Source organism: Lactuca saligna, chromosome 5 (assembly GCF_052625555.1).
Source record: "Lactuca saligna cultivar CGN05327 chromosome 5, ASM5262555v1, whole genome shotgun sequence".
In the NCBI taxonomy this organism is placed as follows: Eukaryota; Viridiplantae; Streptophyta; class Magnoliopsida; order Asterales; family Asteraceae; genus Lactuca; species Lactuca saligna.
The window spans coordinates 65,306,716-65,325,407 of NC_136421.1; positions in this window are offsets into that span (position 1 = coordinate 65,306,716).

Genomic DNA, 18,692 nt, shown 5'->3' on the forward strand with positions numbered 1-18,692 from the left:
GGCCATCAAGATTCTCGAGTTTGGCTATTGATATTTTAATGGATTCTTTGGTTGAAGGCCCATGAAATGGGTTTGGGCCCAATTTGGAACATTGGACCATAATTGGGTTTTGGGTGATTGTTTTGGAATTTTGGCTTTTTTCACATTTAGATTGGGCTTTGGCCTTGGGTCAAGTTAAGGAAAGGGTAAAAATGACATTTATCTTATGTTTGAACTCTTAGTGTGAGTGGGGATCCATATACTAATGAGATGTTATTTTGTGATAGCGTGGGGATTTTAGTAGGCCAACAACCATAGATTTTTTTGTGAGATTCAGTAGTGCGAGGTGAGTTTCCTCACCATGTTTAGCGAGTCGAAGGCACGAATGTTGGCCCATATTTTGTTATGTAGGATGTTAGATTTATTTGTGACTCTTGCATGTGTATGTGCTTGTTATGATTATATGATTTGTATGTAGGCGGGGCCCGTAATATGAGTAAAGGCGGGGCCCGTTATACTTAGTGGACAGGGGCCGTTATATGAGATTGGATGGGGCCCGTTATACTCAGTGGGTGGGGCCCATTATATATTTAGTGGGCAGGGCCTATTATGCGGTTGTAGAGGGGCCTGTTACACTCGTTGGGTGGGGTTTATTATATTTTTATTTAAGTATGGTATATGGTATGTTGGGGAACTCACTAAGCTTTGTGCTTACAGTTTTAAGTTATGTTTCAGGTACTTCTGGCTCCAAAGGGAAGATCTCAGGATGATTGTAGAGTACATACCACTCGATTTTGCATTTTGCGATTTACTCTGATGATTGATGATGTATTGATAGAATTTGTTTACCTTCGTTTGATGACAATGATTTGGTTTACTATTTTATTAATCTAAAAAAAGAAAATTTCCGGATCTTATTCTTGGGTTGTTACATTACCAATTGGATTTACCAAGATAAATGCAAAAAATTAATAGCATGTTTCATGTATCCAACCTAATGAAGTATTCGATGGACACAACCATGGAAATTTCACTTCCAGAACTCATTATAAACGAAAAGCTACGTTACAGACAACAACCCATTGCAATTATATATTGAATAGTTTTATATATTGAATAGTTGAGAAATTAAGGAATGTTGAGATACCACTGTTGAAGATTCAATTGAAGTACCCATATCTATTTGCTTCGTTCAAATTTAGAGCCAGAAATGAAACCAAGTATCTGCATTTATTGTTTGGTTTAAATTCTGAGGACGAAATTTTGTTAAGTGGTGAAGTTTGTGATAACTTAATATAAAAATAAAGATATTGTTATCATAATAAGTGATTTAGTTATAAATAAACGATAGGAATTAGTAGGTAAATATGAGGACTTAAGATGAAACCTGTCACCTTTAATGAGAGAGTAAATTCTGATGATTGAAAGGGTTTTAAAAGTTATAAGAATAGACACTATATAGAGCCCGAGATTACTAGTGAAAACCCCACTGAAATTGTGAAAACGTGAAGAAACGAGTGAGAATTCAGAGATAGAAGGTTTTGAAGATTTTGAACTATTTTAGCAATTAAGGTATGATTCGTTTGTTTTAACTTGTTATAGTTGTTTTAATAGATTAATATACACACTATATGTGTTTTAGCTCAATCCCATGTCTTTTTTTTGACCAAGAAACAATCGAATTTGGTGAAAAATAACGAATGTTAGTTTTGTTAAAAAAAATGATGAATATAAACCTAGTTTTACGTTAAATTGTCCAGAACTAAGTATGAGTGTACATTAGCAGGAAATAGAGATAAGTAGTGGTGATTTTTGCATAATTATTTGATATAATTTTGAATCTCCATTATGTTAAAAAAAAATGGTAGAAAATGGGTTTTTGCGGGTGAAGAAGAAAGCCTTTCGTGTCTGTGTTATTAACTTTGGAGTAATAACAAGTTATAAAGTAGCAACTTGACCTCTTATAAGTTGTTGATTCTTTTAAAGCTTTCAAATTTCAACAATTTCGGTCCATATTAATCTATGCGTTTGTTTCTTTAGGATTTTGAAAAAGTAAAGTTGTTATGAGTTTTCAGAACCTAAAATGATCCTTTTTATAAAACAATTTTATACGGCAAACGAAAGCATTTAAAATAAGTAGTTTATTTTAAGATCATTTTAACAAAACCACAAAGAGAATCCAGTTACATGAACTAGAAAGATAATAACACATAGAATGTTAAAAAGACCACCTTTGGAGCCTTTGATCTCGGTTGAAATCGTGGAGTTGATGATGATAGCAAAGAACAAGAAACTTGATCTTCTCTACAAGTATCGACCATCAAGAGTAAGACACAATGAAATGCTATTTCTCTTTTGTATTTGTAACTTCTTAAGTCTTTAAGTGTTTAACAAAAAAAGCACTAAAGGATAAGCACTTCTACATCACCAACACTTAAAGATAGTCTTTAAAAAAGATCAAATGGGGATGAAGAGAGAACCCACGGTTCTTGAAATAAGATAAGAGAAAAAATAGCCTTGAATGAAAGCCCCATTTCATCCTTTTATACTTGCAAAATGTAGTTCTCATACTTATCAATTATGAAGTGACGACCAATGATGGCCAATCTAGGAACATGATGCATTAAGTGTGAAGTTTTACAAGCAACACCCCATCCACCATGGGGGTCATTATTCTAGTATGATGTGAGACACATCAACATCATCACAATAATACGTCCCATAAGCATCATGATCAGATTGACTGGTTGACAACAAAAGTTGTTAAGGAATATGATCTTTCGGTATATATATTTTCTATTTATTCTAGAGGAAAAATCTCAAGGCTTCATAATAGTTAAAGAAAATTATAACCATCAAATATTACTATTTTTTGAAACTAAACAAAAAAGACATTATATATGGCATAAGAGTATTAACATTCATATACAGAATTTAATAAAATTTCATTTACTATTTTCAATATTAAATCTTTAAAAAATAATACATTTTATTGTTTTTAAACATTAATTATTAAAGTATCCAAATTATGAAAAAATAATGGTTAGGTGATATTTATTTCATCTACTCGATCATTGAGATATGTTAACAACAATATTTGTATATATAAATAATTTAAATCTTTTTATCAACGCAAAACTATTTTATTTTTTCATTGTCCGTAGAACATTCAAAAATTCATAATGGGTCCTATTTTATTTACTGTAGTTATATTCAAAACATTTTTTTTTCTTTTCTGATAAATGATCATATATTATTTTTATTACCATATATTGTTTGTGCATTTCTTTATAAATAAATTTTTGTCTAATAAATTTTATATATTTAAGATGCGTGTTATGTTATGTTACATATTTGTTTTGTTGCATATGATTAGAAAATAGTCTTTTCTGCGTGACGAGAGAGTGTTTCAGGTGAATTTAATATTCAATTCCAAGATTATATGATAAAAAGTGAAATTATGAAAATGGTCCCCCAAGTAGTGGTCATTTTTCATTTATGACCATCTGTAAAAGTTTGTTTCAGTCTCTATTCTAAAATGGAATTTTGTACTTTCCTTTTCAAACAACAAATTTGTTTACACGCTTTGCTTTTTAAAAGACTTGAACTTATGAGATTTGTTTGATGTGGTTTCCATTAAAGTTTCTAGTGGAATTTTTATTTATAATGCTTACTTTTTGTTATAAAATTATAAGACATTTCAAAGATATGAGCATATTAAATAAATTCACATAGCAGGAACAAGTATTATCTCTCGTCGAGAAATAAATGTTGGCATGTGTTTCATTTTTTGTACTATTAGCACATGAAACTCATGTGATTCATTGGCTTTATTTGACTTTTTTCATGTTGTGTCTTAGCATTTTCTCACTTATGATGTTTATATATTTGCTTTATAGGTTCATTAGGGTCCTTGGTTGTGAATTGTTTTTTAAACCTAAAGTGAATTTTGTGTCGAACATGTTAGTGAAACCTCCTACGCATGGAAATATAAAGTTTACTTATTTATTTATTATTTTGTTTTAACAAATAGCTGCATAAGATGTAACCCTTATATAAGTTACATACTTTAAGAAACTTTTACACTACGTAAATTTACATATAAACCGGCTTTTGAGTTAAATAAACGGATCTCTACTTACATGGCGTGACATGTTTTTAAAATGGTGATGTGGCATATAAGTAGCATTTTATAAGAAAAGGAAAATTACTCCAAAAAAATTAATGCAGTTATACCAAAATTATGTTCCATATAACGAGAAATTCAGAAGAAGATTTGCCTAACTAGGAAATCAATCGTTGGCGATCATCAAGTCGATTATTGTAAGTGTTATTTCATTTTTGAAGAACTTGTTTAGAACTCCTCAAACGCTCGTTGATGCCTTATAGACTCTTAAGAATCGTTTTTTTTATTGGAGCACATGTAGAGGGAAAGAAACTTTCTTGGGTCAAATGGAAGAAGGTGTTGGCAAGTAATAGAGAGTATATATCGTGTAGATGGTCATTGGAGTTCAAATATTTAAAGTGGTTTGACGGGGTTGGTGGCCATCTTTAGATCAGCCAAACAATAAAATGACAAAGGCATTAACTTGCACATTTTAAGTTCCAAAAAAGTTTAGATGTAAAAATATTCTTTTTTGAATGCCACAAGGATTGGGAGGTTCCTTTTTTTTATCTAGAGTTTATAGTTTTAAATTTGTTTGTATGTAAGCATTTAGGTTTAGGTTAGGTCAAACCCCTTATGTATCCTTTTATATATGATTTTGAGATTGAATCCTTGAACCATACTTTGTTATGTGTTTGATGGCCATGATATTTGGAACCAAATTGCACGGTTGTGGGAAACTTTTATACTACGTATTGGGAATTACGATGATCTGCAAACTTGGGAGTCTCAACATAGGACTACAACTCTGTAAAGAAAGTGTTTGCTTGCGGTGACAACTTTAGGCTGCCCGGATTGGTGATACAAACTCACGCGTGAAGCTGAGTTGGCACCCTTCGAGACACGTGAACACCGCCACAAGGGCCGGTGCTCTGGCTGTGGTACCTCTACAAAGATGGATGAAGAGGGAGCTTGGTATTTGCAGGCTTCTTTTTGATGGTTTGGAACCCATGGAAGCAAATTTTAAATAAATAAATAAATAAAAATAAAAATAAAAATAAAAAACCTCTTAGATGCGAAATATGAAGGTCTTCAAAGTGAAGAAGATGAAAGGCATCAACAGACTTTAAACAAGTGAAGAAGACAACACATCTTTCAACAATTGTCAAGTATGGGTCAAAAGGAGAGCAAACCTCTGTGTTTAATTTCTTTCTCAAGCAGTTTTTTAAAATTTGCAACTTCCATCCTAGATTTTATTATTATTATTATTATTATTATTATTATTATTATTATCTATGTTTTTTTTATATTTTTTAGTAATTTAGGTTTAAATTTTTATGTTCTGTTTTTTATTAATTTAGGTTTTAAATTTAAGTTATATAACGGGTGTTTTAAGTAATGTAAAATATTTTATTTTGTTTTGAATTATGTTTTTTATTTAATTTAATCATAAAAAAATAAAAAATGAAAAAAAGAATATTATGTAGTTGTAATCATTTCCAGTGTCTAGTGGGTTGATGGTTAGTTAGTGGTGAAACTGACATGATACAGAGAGGTAATACTACTTTTTCGATAGATTTGTAATGACAACTTCCCATAGCCTTATGGGCAATTCTAAAGTTTCATAATATGTAATCACCGGAATGTTGAAATCTAAAAGACTTATATTATTAAATTTATTGTAACTTGGTCTCATTAGGGAGGACGGAATCGTCCCCGTCCTTCCTGCTACCCGCCAAACCCTTTGTGGAGGGAGCCAAACCCGCCTAAACCATATGTACTTGTAATTGCATAGATAATGATTTAAGTCCGTGAATATAGTAAGGAATGTATAATATTATATATGAAATATATTTTTTTGTTTAAGTAGTTCTTTTTTCCATCTTTGCTTATCATTCTAGAACTCCAATGAACGATTCATAAAGGCACTATGTTAGTCTCGGCTGAATTGTATTAGATAGATGATAACGTACCTTATACCATCTTCCAAATTATAAGTACACATAATATGTCCTAATAGTAAATTGTATGTTTAGAAGATTATAGTCAGATTTTCCTTAATTTTTAGTATTAAAAGTATGACTTGTTAATTGGATACCGCTCGTTAGAAGACATACAAAATATGTCAAAATATGTTTAACTGTCTCTATCATCATTGAAGTTCTTTACTGTTCCTCTTGAACAACGGATATAGGTGTGTATATTCCACTTACCACTTATATGTCATCAAAAGGTTTTCTTCCAAAACATTGCAAGGTATTGATTGATATAACGATCCTGAAATGTATCATGATCATCCTTCTGATTTTTACTAGGAAAATCTTTGTGCACAAATTGGCACAACGGATTTTTTCCTTTTATTCAGAAAATAATTGTACCTCACATATACTTCCAAATATGTTTATATATTTCTATGAGTTCAATGAACGTTCAGTTAGGGCAGTTTTTTAGTCTCAACTCAATTGTATTAGATAGAAGCTAACAAACTATATATATAATGACTTACCTTGTAGCATTTGCCAGATTACAAGTAAACATAATCAATCGCAATAACAAATTGCATGTTTAGAAAATTATGGTTGTGAGAGTGAGCATAAGAAAGCTTATATGAGAGAATTTTTCATTCTTTGTAAGTGTCATATACTTGGCTAAAAATATTTTGAAAATTGTGTTATACTTCTAGATATGAAGTACAGATTTATAATAAGAGGTGTTATACCATATGATGTTTATCATTTCCTATATTCAAGGAAATGATAGAAAATTTAACTTACATATATGAATGAACTACATAAATCAATAAAAAAAAGTGTATGATTTTGATTAGTGAGTGTGAAATATTTTTCTTAATCAAAGACGAGTCTCTTAATCAAACTTACAGCATATTCATCTCTCTGGTAATTAAGTTAAAGAAAGTAGGTATTGCAAAATATCATTACGAACTAGTCCACAAGTTCCTTATGTTTTTCCTCAAAATTATCATTCGCATAATTGACAATTTTAATCATGCACGATGATTCACAATATAAAGTCTTTTCATAAGGCTTTAGGATGAAGAAAAAACAAATGAGTTTCCACCAAAGACATGTAGATATTGCCTTCTAATTCGTCAATTGCTCTAGTCGCTAAGAAAATCGAATATAAAAAGTATATTATTTTTGAGACAAAAATCAACCATGACGTGGAATCAGATGGTAAGGAAGTAAAGGATATGAATGAAAATTTTTGAAACACCCTTGTATGGGCAATATAAAATATTATTTGATTAAAATGTTTGAAACATTTGAGAAAAATAATTTGCAGAAAATGGTCTCAAATAATCAAGTCATTTATATTTTGAATTAAAAAGTGTCATGTAGAGTGTAACAATGTAATCAAGGGATAATGCGTAAAGTAACATCATCTTATACGTTTAAATAAAGTGCCTTCTAACTTCCCAAAGCATCTTCAAATCTTTAATGTCAATATAAGCTGCTAATATGAACGCATATCAAAATAAGTATGTTAGACTTGGGAATTTTTGTGAGCATTACATAACATTGTTATGAGTAAGGAACTTGCACAATCTATACACATCGTAAACCCTAAAAAGTTTTCATATCATCAAAAGAATTGTAAGTAATCATTATTATGGGAAAGAAGCATTTCAAAGGTTAAACATTATTAGCAATATCATCTAAAAATTTAATAATCAAAATAACATTATAAATAGTATCAACGCAATATCTTTCTAAAATCTCATTACCCCGAGTCATATAAATTTTCAAAACATCTCACATGTCAAAACGATGGGGAATAGTCGGTATAAAGGTTGCATATATTAAAATAAACACATTATGATACCCCCAAGCTTTTGCCAAATTTAAAAATTCTATTATGCTTTTAAAAACACATTTTCCTTAAAACCTTAGCAGCGGAAAAATCCAAAATATATTAAAATATTAGATAAACCAAAACTATTCTAGTTTTAAAAATATAAGGCATCAATCAAGCATCATGGACAATGGTAAAATCATAAGTACTAATAAGGAACAAATCATAAAAGAGTCTCGAGCCCAATTGTGCGTCCCTAGCAGACAATGTCTAGGAATAAATAATAATATTTTGGTAATATACGAAAACAAATAAGAAAATATAAAAACTGAGGCATGTGTTTATAAGATTGTCCTTAAAACAAATTTGTCTGCTACTGAGTGTTTGTTTCCCACGATACAAAAGTTTGAAGTGCTTCTTCTAAACTACTCGAACTCTCAATAGGCCTAGATCATATCATCAATATAACTAGAAAAAAGAAGATAAAGTAGGAAAAAAAGACTTTTCTTTCATTCTTTTGATGTATTCAAATGGTTGTAGAATAATGGTATTTATACTACACATTTTATAACCTTCCATTTAAACACATCTATTAATCATAAAGATTAATGTGTGTTAATAAGTAATAAAATTGTAATATTAATTACAATTTCAGCTACGAAAGAAAGAAATATTTACAAGAAAGGTCCCTAAATTTTTCTCTTCTTTCTCCCACTCATTAAACTCTTTTATTTATGTCTTCTAACGCCCTTACTTTAAGGAATAATTTCTCATTCATATTAAATGCATTTTGGACGTGTTAAAAAATAGGGAAAGCCCATTTTTTTAATTGGTTAACACCAATTTTCCAACAATCCCCCGCATGAATGAAAATTGATCAAGCATTTTCAAGCTACCTAGATAAAATCCAACAGTTGAATCATGCATAGGATAGGTACGTGTTACCGTTTGAACCTTCCCTTAAGATACACATTTATTTTACTAGCAGACCAGTAGACTCATTGTCCTTGATCTGTTTTGTCGTTTGTGTAAATAATCAATATGTGTCTCACATGATTCTCCCTGACCTAGTTAGGTTCTCATTAATCTGTCTATTATGGTCATGGACATTTTCCTGATTTTGTAAGAGCTCTTAGGAATGTTCCCATACAATTCCTTTTGATGCGAACCCACTTCTCTCTCACATAGGTAACTATATAATAATCATTAAAAGCTAATTAGTGATGATTACCATGTTATCATCGATGACTATAAGCTTAACCTGCATCACTTTTTATTTTAGGAATGGGTTATGGATAGCCCCCACAGTGATTCACAAATGTATATGTAAGTAGGTTGTCCCATTGAACTTAGAACATGGGATCTCCATTCAACTAGGTTGGATTTTCCTTCGCAATAACTTATTAATCTGTGGGTTTTAGTCCTATTCCTCATAATGACCTTTCATTTGAAGCATTTCGTTAACGGGTCCGCAATCTTATTTTGACTTTATACAGTCATTAAAGATAATTCATCTTGAGAGTCATTGTTGAATTGTGTTATGTCTTTGAAAAATATGTCTAGACTCACCATATACACATATAGGAGATATTAGTTTATCATGGGACGTCTCTCAAGAATTTACAAAGGCCTTTAGTTTCGTTACCTATCATTGGATAAACTTGCAAATTTGTTCTTCGACATTTTCCAACAAATGTTGACCATTATCAATATGGTTACTCTTACACCATAGTTACCACTATTGAATATGCATAATTGTGTCAACATAATACAATAATCATATGTACTACATGTATTCGTGAATTCATAATTACATTGGCCATATGTAACTATGAATATTCCATATATGAGTTTCCTTGCAAATATCACATTTTTCATGCAATTTCTTGTTTTAACCATCTACATGTAAAATTCTTTAGGCATCCTCTCTCAAAGACCCTACTATGTCATAAAATAGAATAGCACTTTAAAGTGCCATTTATATGGATCTATTTCATCACATCCAATGATGTTAAGTGGCATAGTCAAACTTTTGATACTCGTTGTTCCAAAGCTTGCTTTAATCATATAATGAATTTATTACTCACACATTTTATTACTTTCTATCGGGTAAGATAACTGCTTGGAAGTTCCATGTAGATTTATAGTTCTAAATCTATGTTTAGAAGTTTTAGTTTCATATCAGAATGATATGCTTCCAAATTTTGAGAAGTTAAACCAAATATAACTATAAGTGCATACAAATGAAATTAATCAAGACATTCTTATGTTTGTAATCCAAACATGTCATTAGCTCTTACTTCTCATTTGGAAATCCAATAAACCGCAATGATTTCTGAAACTCACTAGTTCAAACGATATAACCATTATTAGTTTTTACAACTTAATCCAATATGATCTTTTAAGAATCGATCATTTGATTCCAAACTTAGAATAATCATATTTCCATTCATAGTCCTTTCAACTTCATGTTGAGTATCTTAATTTTCATTAAAACCTTTATCTTGTTTTGATGAATTCCAACCAATATTATTGGATTTAGTGGAAATAGCTTATTGAAGTATAGAAGTATCATTTGATTCTAAATTTCTAAACAAAGAATTGGTGTGTGTGTGTGTATGTATATATATATATATATATATATATATATATATATATATATATATATATATATATATATATTTCTATTGATATCATAAACCATTATGTTCTGACCGATTCTCATATTCTTTGGGTCTATCTACTTTCATTTTTCTCTTAGAGGTATATCCACTAGCTCTCATGTGTGATTTGGCAAGATAGAATCCATTTCACTTTTAATTGCCTCTTTTCTTTGAGATCTATCAAAGGAAGTGAATTCTTTTTTCAAAGTTTAAGGCTCTCTTTCAACCATATACATGCATAAATCATCTCCAAATGATTTCTTACTTGTCCTATTTTACTCCATCATGATCTATTTATTCCTCCATTTATTCTTCATGAGAGAATTCTTTATGCCCAATTGTTTCAGAGCACTTGTCTTTTATTTATCAAGACATGGAAACACATTTTTAAAGTATGATGCATTTCTTGATTAAATTAGTATACAAGAAAACAATAAACACTATTGTTTTGTGCATAACCAATAAAGATGCAACCAACAATCTAGTGTCCAATCCATCCAACCATTGGGTTAGGTATACCATGTCACACCCCCAAACCAAGGATGGCGAAAACGTCCGAGGGTGGCGGACTTCATGTATAGTATCACAACAACAAGTATAATAGTGCTCAAAGTAAATACAATCATCATAAATATAATTGAAAAAGTTACACCAAAGTATATGTTTACATGATTCAAATCAATTACATTATGATGACAAAATGAACTGTTTGACGATTTATCGTCCCATCCTCAAAACGCTGTTGATTTCCTGTTTCACTGAATTCCTGAGAATACAAGTAGTTTTGAAAAAGTGTTAACAGTTAATTTGGTGAGTTCATAAGTTTTTGAGATAAAGAGTTTGGAAACCGTTCTTTGTAATGTGTGGTGTGTCACCAAGAAAAATCTAATATTTTCCTTTTAAAAGTTATGTGGTCCTAAATACCAGGACCAAGAATACACAAGTATTTTCCATACTTAATGATATAATCGTGGTTTTAAATCGGCATAAACCCCTTTTTGATTTGAGGAAAAATCCCGTAATGAATGATGTGTAGTCTTAAATACCAAGACCGAAAGTGTACAGTAATATCCGTACTTATTGATATAGAAAGTGATTTTAAATTGACATAAAACCCCTTTTGATTTATAAAAATTCCCGTAAACTTTATGAGTTGTTAACTTCCTATGTGAGTCGCTATATGTCACACCCTCAAACCAAGGATGGCGGAAACATCCGGAGGTGGAGGACTTCATATATAGTATCATAACCACAATTTCAATAGTAATTTAAGCAAACACAACCAACATATATATAATTGAAAAAGTTACATCACTTGTATGAATTACATGTTTCAAAATCAATTACAATATGTTGACAAAATATGAAAAGTTTGACGCCTTAACGTCACATCCTCAAAAGCACTTGATTACCTGTTTAGTGATTTCCTGAGAATACAAGTTGTTCGAAAAGTGTCAACACAAAGGTTGGTGAGTTCATAAGTTTTTTTGTTATGAAACTTAGTAGAAGTCTTTCACATGTAAATGTCGCGTTTGTTTCAGAAAATCCGATATTTTCCTTAAAATCCGTATAATGTAGCCTTATAACCAAAGACCAAAATGTATAAGAAATCATTCTTACTTAATAGAAATGTCGTGAGTTTGAATTGATATAAAAAGTGAATTTCAATCAACCTAAAACCTACTTAGGTTTTATGAAATCCCATAAACTTTATGAATTGTTATCTCCCTATGTGAGTCGCGATAATCATACTATGACTATGTGAACCTGCCACAACGTTTCTCAGGCATCGCGAAAATGAAATGACATTTGTCACCCGTAGACCTGCAGGTCCCACTGTAGCTAGCAGCAAGGTGTGGGGTGTCAAACCCAATATAGATCTATATACAAGTATCATGTTCCCCTTCCAGGAGACTCTGATTATAACTACCAGGAATTATATTCCGCACTCGGACGTACGGATAGAGAGAATGTCTCACAATTTAGGGTAACAAGTTTACGTATAATGTGTGTGAGTGTAAACCTTTTCTGTATGAATGTACTCTTTTAGTACGAGTGTGTTATTCAATATATCATAAACTATACCTATTATAGTTTATCTAAAACATTTGTAATATGTAAGAACTCCTTTATGGAAATGTATTAGTGTTATGAATTTATCAAACTATACCTTTATAGTTTAATATACGTGTTCTAAAATGAATGATTAATATTTATTATGAATGACTTAGTTTCAGTTCATGATGAAAAACTAACAAGGAAACACATTCAATAATTAGAACTTATGATTATACACTTTGCTCAACATAATACAAAGTGTTATGATATTTACATGCTGTTGGCTAACTTTAACCATTCTGCCCTGTTTTGGAAAAATCATACGAAGTCGAAAACTAGATCCGTAAATTCTGAGAGTTCATAAAATGTGTCTAGTTTACTGATAATTTTTATCACGATTTTTAATGACTTCCAACTTGGGTGAACAAGTCCATAATCACAGACTGGTCCGGATTGTTGTTTGAAATGATAGGCAGTTTTGTAAAAATCACCATAAATTGTAGAAAAATCGTATGGAGATGTGCAAGTAGTCATTTTAAAGCTAAAAACCTGAAATATTTGCACCTTGTACATTTTTGAAAAAAAAAATGTTTAAGATTCCCAAATGGGGTTGAACTTTTCTGATGAAGGCTGTTAGAAAATTTTAGTTATGTTCTTGGTGTTTTAACTTGTATCCACCCCGTAAAAACTTGAGAAAACATGAAAATGTAGGGGTATGAACTCAGCTTGAGCGATTTCAGTAGATAAGTGTTGAAGAAGAGAAGTTTTCAACCCAAGAACACTTGAAGAATCACTTGAAGATTCGAAGCTCTAACACAACCATGATGGAGTTTGTGTAAGATATCCATGATTTGAGTATAACAAGTGAAATAATCATAAGGAGGATGAATTATACTTACTAATAGTGGAAGAACACTTGAAAATCAGCCTTGAATCTCGAAATTTGTGGAGAAAAAGTTTGAGAGAAAAGTGGTGCTTGATACTTAGTGAAATGAGAGAAATGAGGAGAGAGGGTCTTTTGTTCCAGCTCTAAAAACGTGGGAATGAGTAGAGATTGAGTGTAAGGGACATTGAAGTGACCTAGGTAAGGTGGGGAGGTGTGGCTGGTCATAGAGTGGGTGTGGGAGTGGTTGCTTGTGTCATAAGATAAAGCAAAGTCAACACTCCACCTCTTTGTACTTTACCCACTTGCTTTTATTATTTAAATAAAGATTTTTATGAAAATATGATTAAATTGTGAATATTTAGGGTTTATTATGTTAAAATATGATTTTGGGTGAAAATCCCGCGTTAAAATAATTAAAAACGGACCTTAAACGCAAAACTACGCGAAAACCGGGAAGAAAGACATTCCCAGCGAGACCTCTCGGTCCCTAGGCCGAGGTTCGGTCCTTGCTGGGGGCTGTAGCCGAAAACGAGACGAACAGAAGGAAACGAAGGGGCAAGGAAGCGAGAGGCGAAGGCGAAGGCTCGGGGGGGGAGGGGGGGGGGGGTTCGGTCCGGAGATAAGAGGCGAACTCGTCCCACCGAAATGAGCCGAATGAACAGTGGCAAACAGTACCTTCGGGTTCGGTTCTTCCGGGGCGAGGTTCGGTTCCTCTTAAGCGGGGTTCGGGTTCGGTTCCTCCTGGGCGAGGTTCGGCCCTGAGAGGACCTTCGGCTCAGGAGGGTTCGGCTCCTCCTTGCTCTCGATCCTTAAGAGGACCTTCGGGTCCTAAGAAGCTTCTCTCTTCTCGAGAGGTTTCGGTTCCTAATGTCTATTTTTCTCGTTTTTACCCCGTTTTAAGCCGTTTTTTACACGGTTAAGGGTCGGAATGACCCGAATGATTCTAAAAAGTTACAGTAAACTTTGGAGAGAGATTTGGGAGAGATTTCACATACTTGGAGAGATTTGGGAGAGATTTGGCATTCATGGAGAGATTTCTCATACAAAGAGATATTTGAGAGAGATTTTATATACCTGGAGAGATTTGGGAGAGATTTGACATTCTTGGAGAGATTTCTCATACAGAGAGATATTTGAGAGAGATTTCACATACTTGGAGAGATTTGGGAGAGATTTCACATACTTAGAGAGATTTGGGAGAGATTTCACATACTTAGAGAGATTTCTCATACAAAGAGAGTTTTGGGAGAGATTTCTCATACAAAGAGAGTTTTGGGAGAGATTTCACATACTTAGAGAGATTTCAAATAGAGAGAGATAGAGTGAAAACGATTGAGAGAGGTTTCGAGTGTGGCATTTGTGAGTGTCCGGCTTCGCAATGCAAGGTCCGTAAACACTGTTAAGCCTTGTTTAAGGATCTTACACATTCCCGATGAGTATGCAACATGGTTTTATCAGTTTAGTTCATCGATTTGCTCTAGGGCTCAGGAAATTTTAACACAAGATTTTTCCCAAGTGATGTTTTCCCATTAATATAGCAAGTTATACAGTATGAACATAACACAAACCCTAATACACAAGGTATAATCGAGTTGAACGGTTTGACTTGATGACTCGAATTGACTCAAGATTGATGATTGTCACATCATCCCCCCGTTAGAGGGAATTTCGTCCCGAAATTTAAATTATGATGGGACTTCAAGGGTTTGGGAAAAGATGCGGATACTTTTTCTTCATTTGATCTTCGCATTCTCAGGTAAACTCAGGCCCTCGTTTCACGTTCCAACAAACCTTCACTATGGGAATGCGACTATGTTTCGTTCTCTTGATCTCTCGATCCATGATCTCAACGGGTTCCTCCACAAAGTGGAGATTTTCATTAACTTCGATTTCGTCGAGCGGTATTACGAGTGTCTCATCAGACAGACACTTCTTTAAGTTGGATACGTGGAAGGTAGGGTGTATGTTACTATGTTCTTGTGGTAGTCGAAGTTTGTACGCCACAGGAACAATCCTAGCAAGGATTTCGAACGGTCCGATGTACCTTGGGTTTAGTTTCCCACGTGTACCGAAACGTATCATTCCTTTCCAGGGGGAAACTTTTAGTAGGACTCGGTCTCCGACCTGGAATTCCTAAGGTTTGCGTCGCTTATCCGCGTAACTCTTTTGTCGACCACGAGACGCCTTCAGTCTTTCCCGAATTTGAATGATCTTTTCTTTGGTTTCCCTTATGATTTCAGGCCCAGTAAGGGTGCTATCAGGGATTTGCCCCCTGGCTAGCTGAGTATCCCCGACTTCGGCCCAACACAGAGGTGATCTACACTTGCGACCGTAGAGAGCTTCGAATGGAGCGACTCCAATGCTAGTGTGATAGTTGTTATTATAAGAGAATTCGATAAGCGGCAGATGGGTATCCCATGCCCTACCAAAATCTATCACACAGGCTCTCAGCATGTCTTCCAATGTCTGGATGGTTCTCTCGCTTTGCCCGTCAGTTTGTGGATGGTAGGTCGTACTCATGTCAAGCCTAGTTCCCAGAGACTTCTGTAGAGACTTCCAGAATCGCGAGGTGAATCTACTATCCCGGTCAGAGATAATGGATGTTGGTACACCATGCAGTCGCACGATCTCTTTAATGTATGTCCTGGTTAACTTCTCCATCTTGTCTGTTTCCTTTATTGGCAGAAAGTGCGCGGACTTGGTCAATCTGTCCACGACAACCCATATGGTATCCATCCCACCTGATGTTTAAAGGCAATTTGGTTATGAAGTCCATGGTTATTCGCTCCCACTTCCACTCGGGTATATCCGGTTGTTGAAGTAGTCCTGGTGGCTTCTGATATTCCACCTTGACCTTGGCGCAAGTGAGGCACTTGCTCACATAAGTAGCAATTTCAGCCTTCATGTTTGGCCACCGGTATAACCTTTTGAGGTCTAGATACATCTTATCTGACCCAGGGTGAATGGAGTATCGAGTCTTGTGGGCCTCGTTCATTACAACGTCTCAGTACCCACCGAACTTCGGTGTCCAGATTCGATTCATGAGATAACGAGTTCCATCCTCTTTGACTTCCAAGTTCTTTTTTATCCCTCTTAGTGCTTCGCTTGCCACGTTTTCTAGTTTCAAGGCTTCTAATTGGGCATCCTTGATCTGCGTGGCCAGTTGGGAGTGGATGGTCATGGCTAGGGATTTTACTCGGTGACCCGAGTATTCTTTCCTGCTTAAGGCATCGGCTACTACATTGGCCTTGCCCGGGTGGTAGCGAATTTCACATTCGTAGTCATTCAGTAATTCCACCCATCTTCTTTGGTGCATGTTAAGTTCTTTCTGATTGAGATTATGCTGAAGACTTTTGTGATCAGTGAAGATGGTGCACTTGGTGTCGTAGAGGTAGTGCCTCCAGATCTTCAGGGCGAACACCACCGCTCCCAGTTCAAGGTCGTGGGTTGTATAATTAACTTCATGTGTCTTAAGTTGCCTTGATGCATAAGCGATGACTTTTCCCCTTTGCATGAGCACACAGCCGAGGCCTTGATTTGAAGCATCACAGTACACCACAAAATCATCGGTTCCCTCTGGAAGAGACAAGACTGGTGCGCTGCATAGGGCTTGCTTTAGTGTCTGGAAGGCGGCTTCTTGTTTATCTTCCCATTCGAACACCACGCCTTTCTGAGTCAAGGTGGTGAGAGGCTTAGCAATCTTGGAGAAGTTTTGTATGAATCTTCGATAGTAGCCTGCGAGTCCCAAAAACTGTCGGATTTCTGTTGGCGTTGTAGGTGTTGACCAATCTTCGATTGCTTTGATCTTTGAAGGATCCACATGTATTCCTTTCTTGCTTACTACGTGGCCAAGGAATCCTACTTCACGGAGCCAAAACTCACACTTTGAGAACATGGCGTAAAGCTTCTCAGTTCTTAAAATCTCCAGAACTAGTCGTAGGTGTTGTTTGTGCTCTTCTTCGCTTCTCGAATAGACCAAGATAGCGTCGATGAATACGATGACGAATTTATCCAAGAAGGGTTGACACACTCGGTTCATCAAATCCATGAACACCGCAGGCGCGTTTGTTAATCCGAATGGCATCACTACAAATTCGTAGTGCCCATAGCGAGTTCTAAATGCCATCTTGGGGATATCCTCTTCCTGAACTCGTAGTTGATGATAGCCCGACCTCAGGTCGATTTTTGAAAAGTAGCTGGCTCCTTGGAGCTGGTCGAAGAGGTCATCGATTCGGGGTAGGGGATAACGGTTCTTGATAGTGAGTTTGTTTAGTTCTCGGTAGTCTATGCACATGCGAAAAGATCCATCCTCCTTCTTTACAAATAGGACTGGTGCTCCCCAGGGCGAGAAGCTTGGCCTGATGAACCCTTTGCTCAATAGTTCATTCAACTGGCTGGATAGTTCTTGCAATTCTGCCGGTGCTAAGCGATATGGAACCCTGGCGACGGGGGTAGCTCCTGGGATTAAGTCGATCCGAAATTCGACTTGTCGTGCGAGTGGTACACCTGGCAGATCGTCTGGGAATACATCAGGGAAGTTGCATACTTCTGGAATTTCTTTGATGTCCTTCACCTCTTGTTTCTTGTCTACGACGTGGGCTAAGAATGCATGGTATTGCTTTCGGAGGTACTTTTGGGTTTTAACACAAGAGATGATTTGTAGGTTCGCACTAGGCTTATTGCCATAAACGGTGAGAATGTTGCCATTCGGCATATTGAGGCGAACGACCCTTTCGTAACATAGAATGTCGGCACGATGAAGGCTTAACCAATCCATACCAACGATTATGTCGAAACTTTTTATGGTGACCAGCATAAGGTCAATTTTGAACAAATGGTTGTCTAGAGTGAGAGTACACCCTATGTAAATATCGTTAGCGCGCTCAACCTTTCCATTTGCCATTTCTACGACATAAGAATCTTCTAGTGGTTGGGAATTTTGTTTAAGTATATGTTTGAATTGGTGACTTATGAAACTTCTTTCTGCCCCACTATCGAAAAGTATGCATGCATAAGAGTTATTGAGGAGGAACGTACCAGTAACTACAGAGGGATCCTTGACTGCTTCTCCCTGCCCTAAAGTTAGGACTCTCCCTACACCCCCAGTATTAGGGGCTCGTGCCTTGGGGCAGTTCCTCCTGAAGTGTCCCGTTTCACCACATCCATAGCAGGTTTGGCTTGCTCCGGT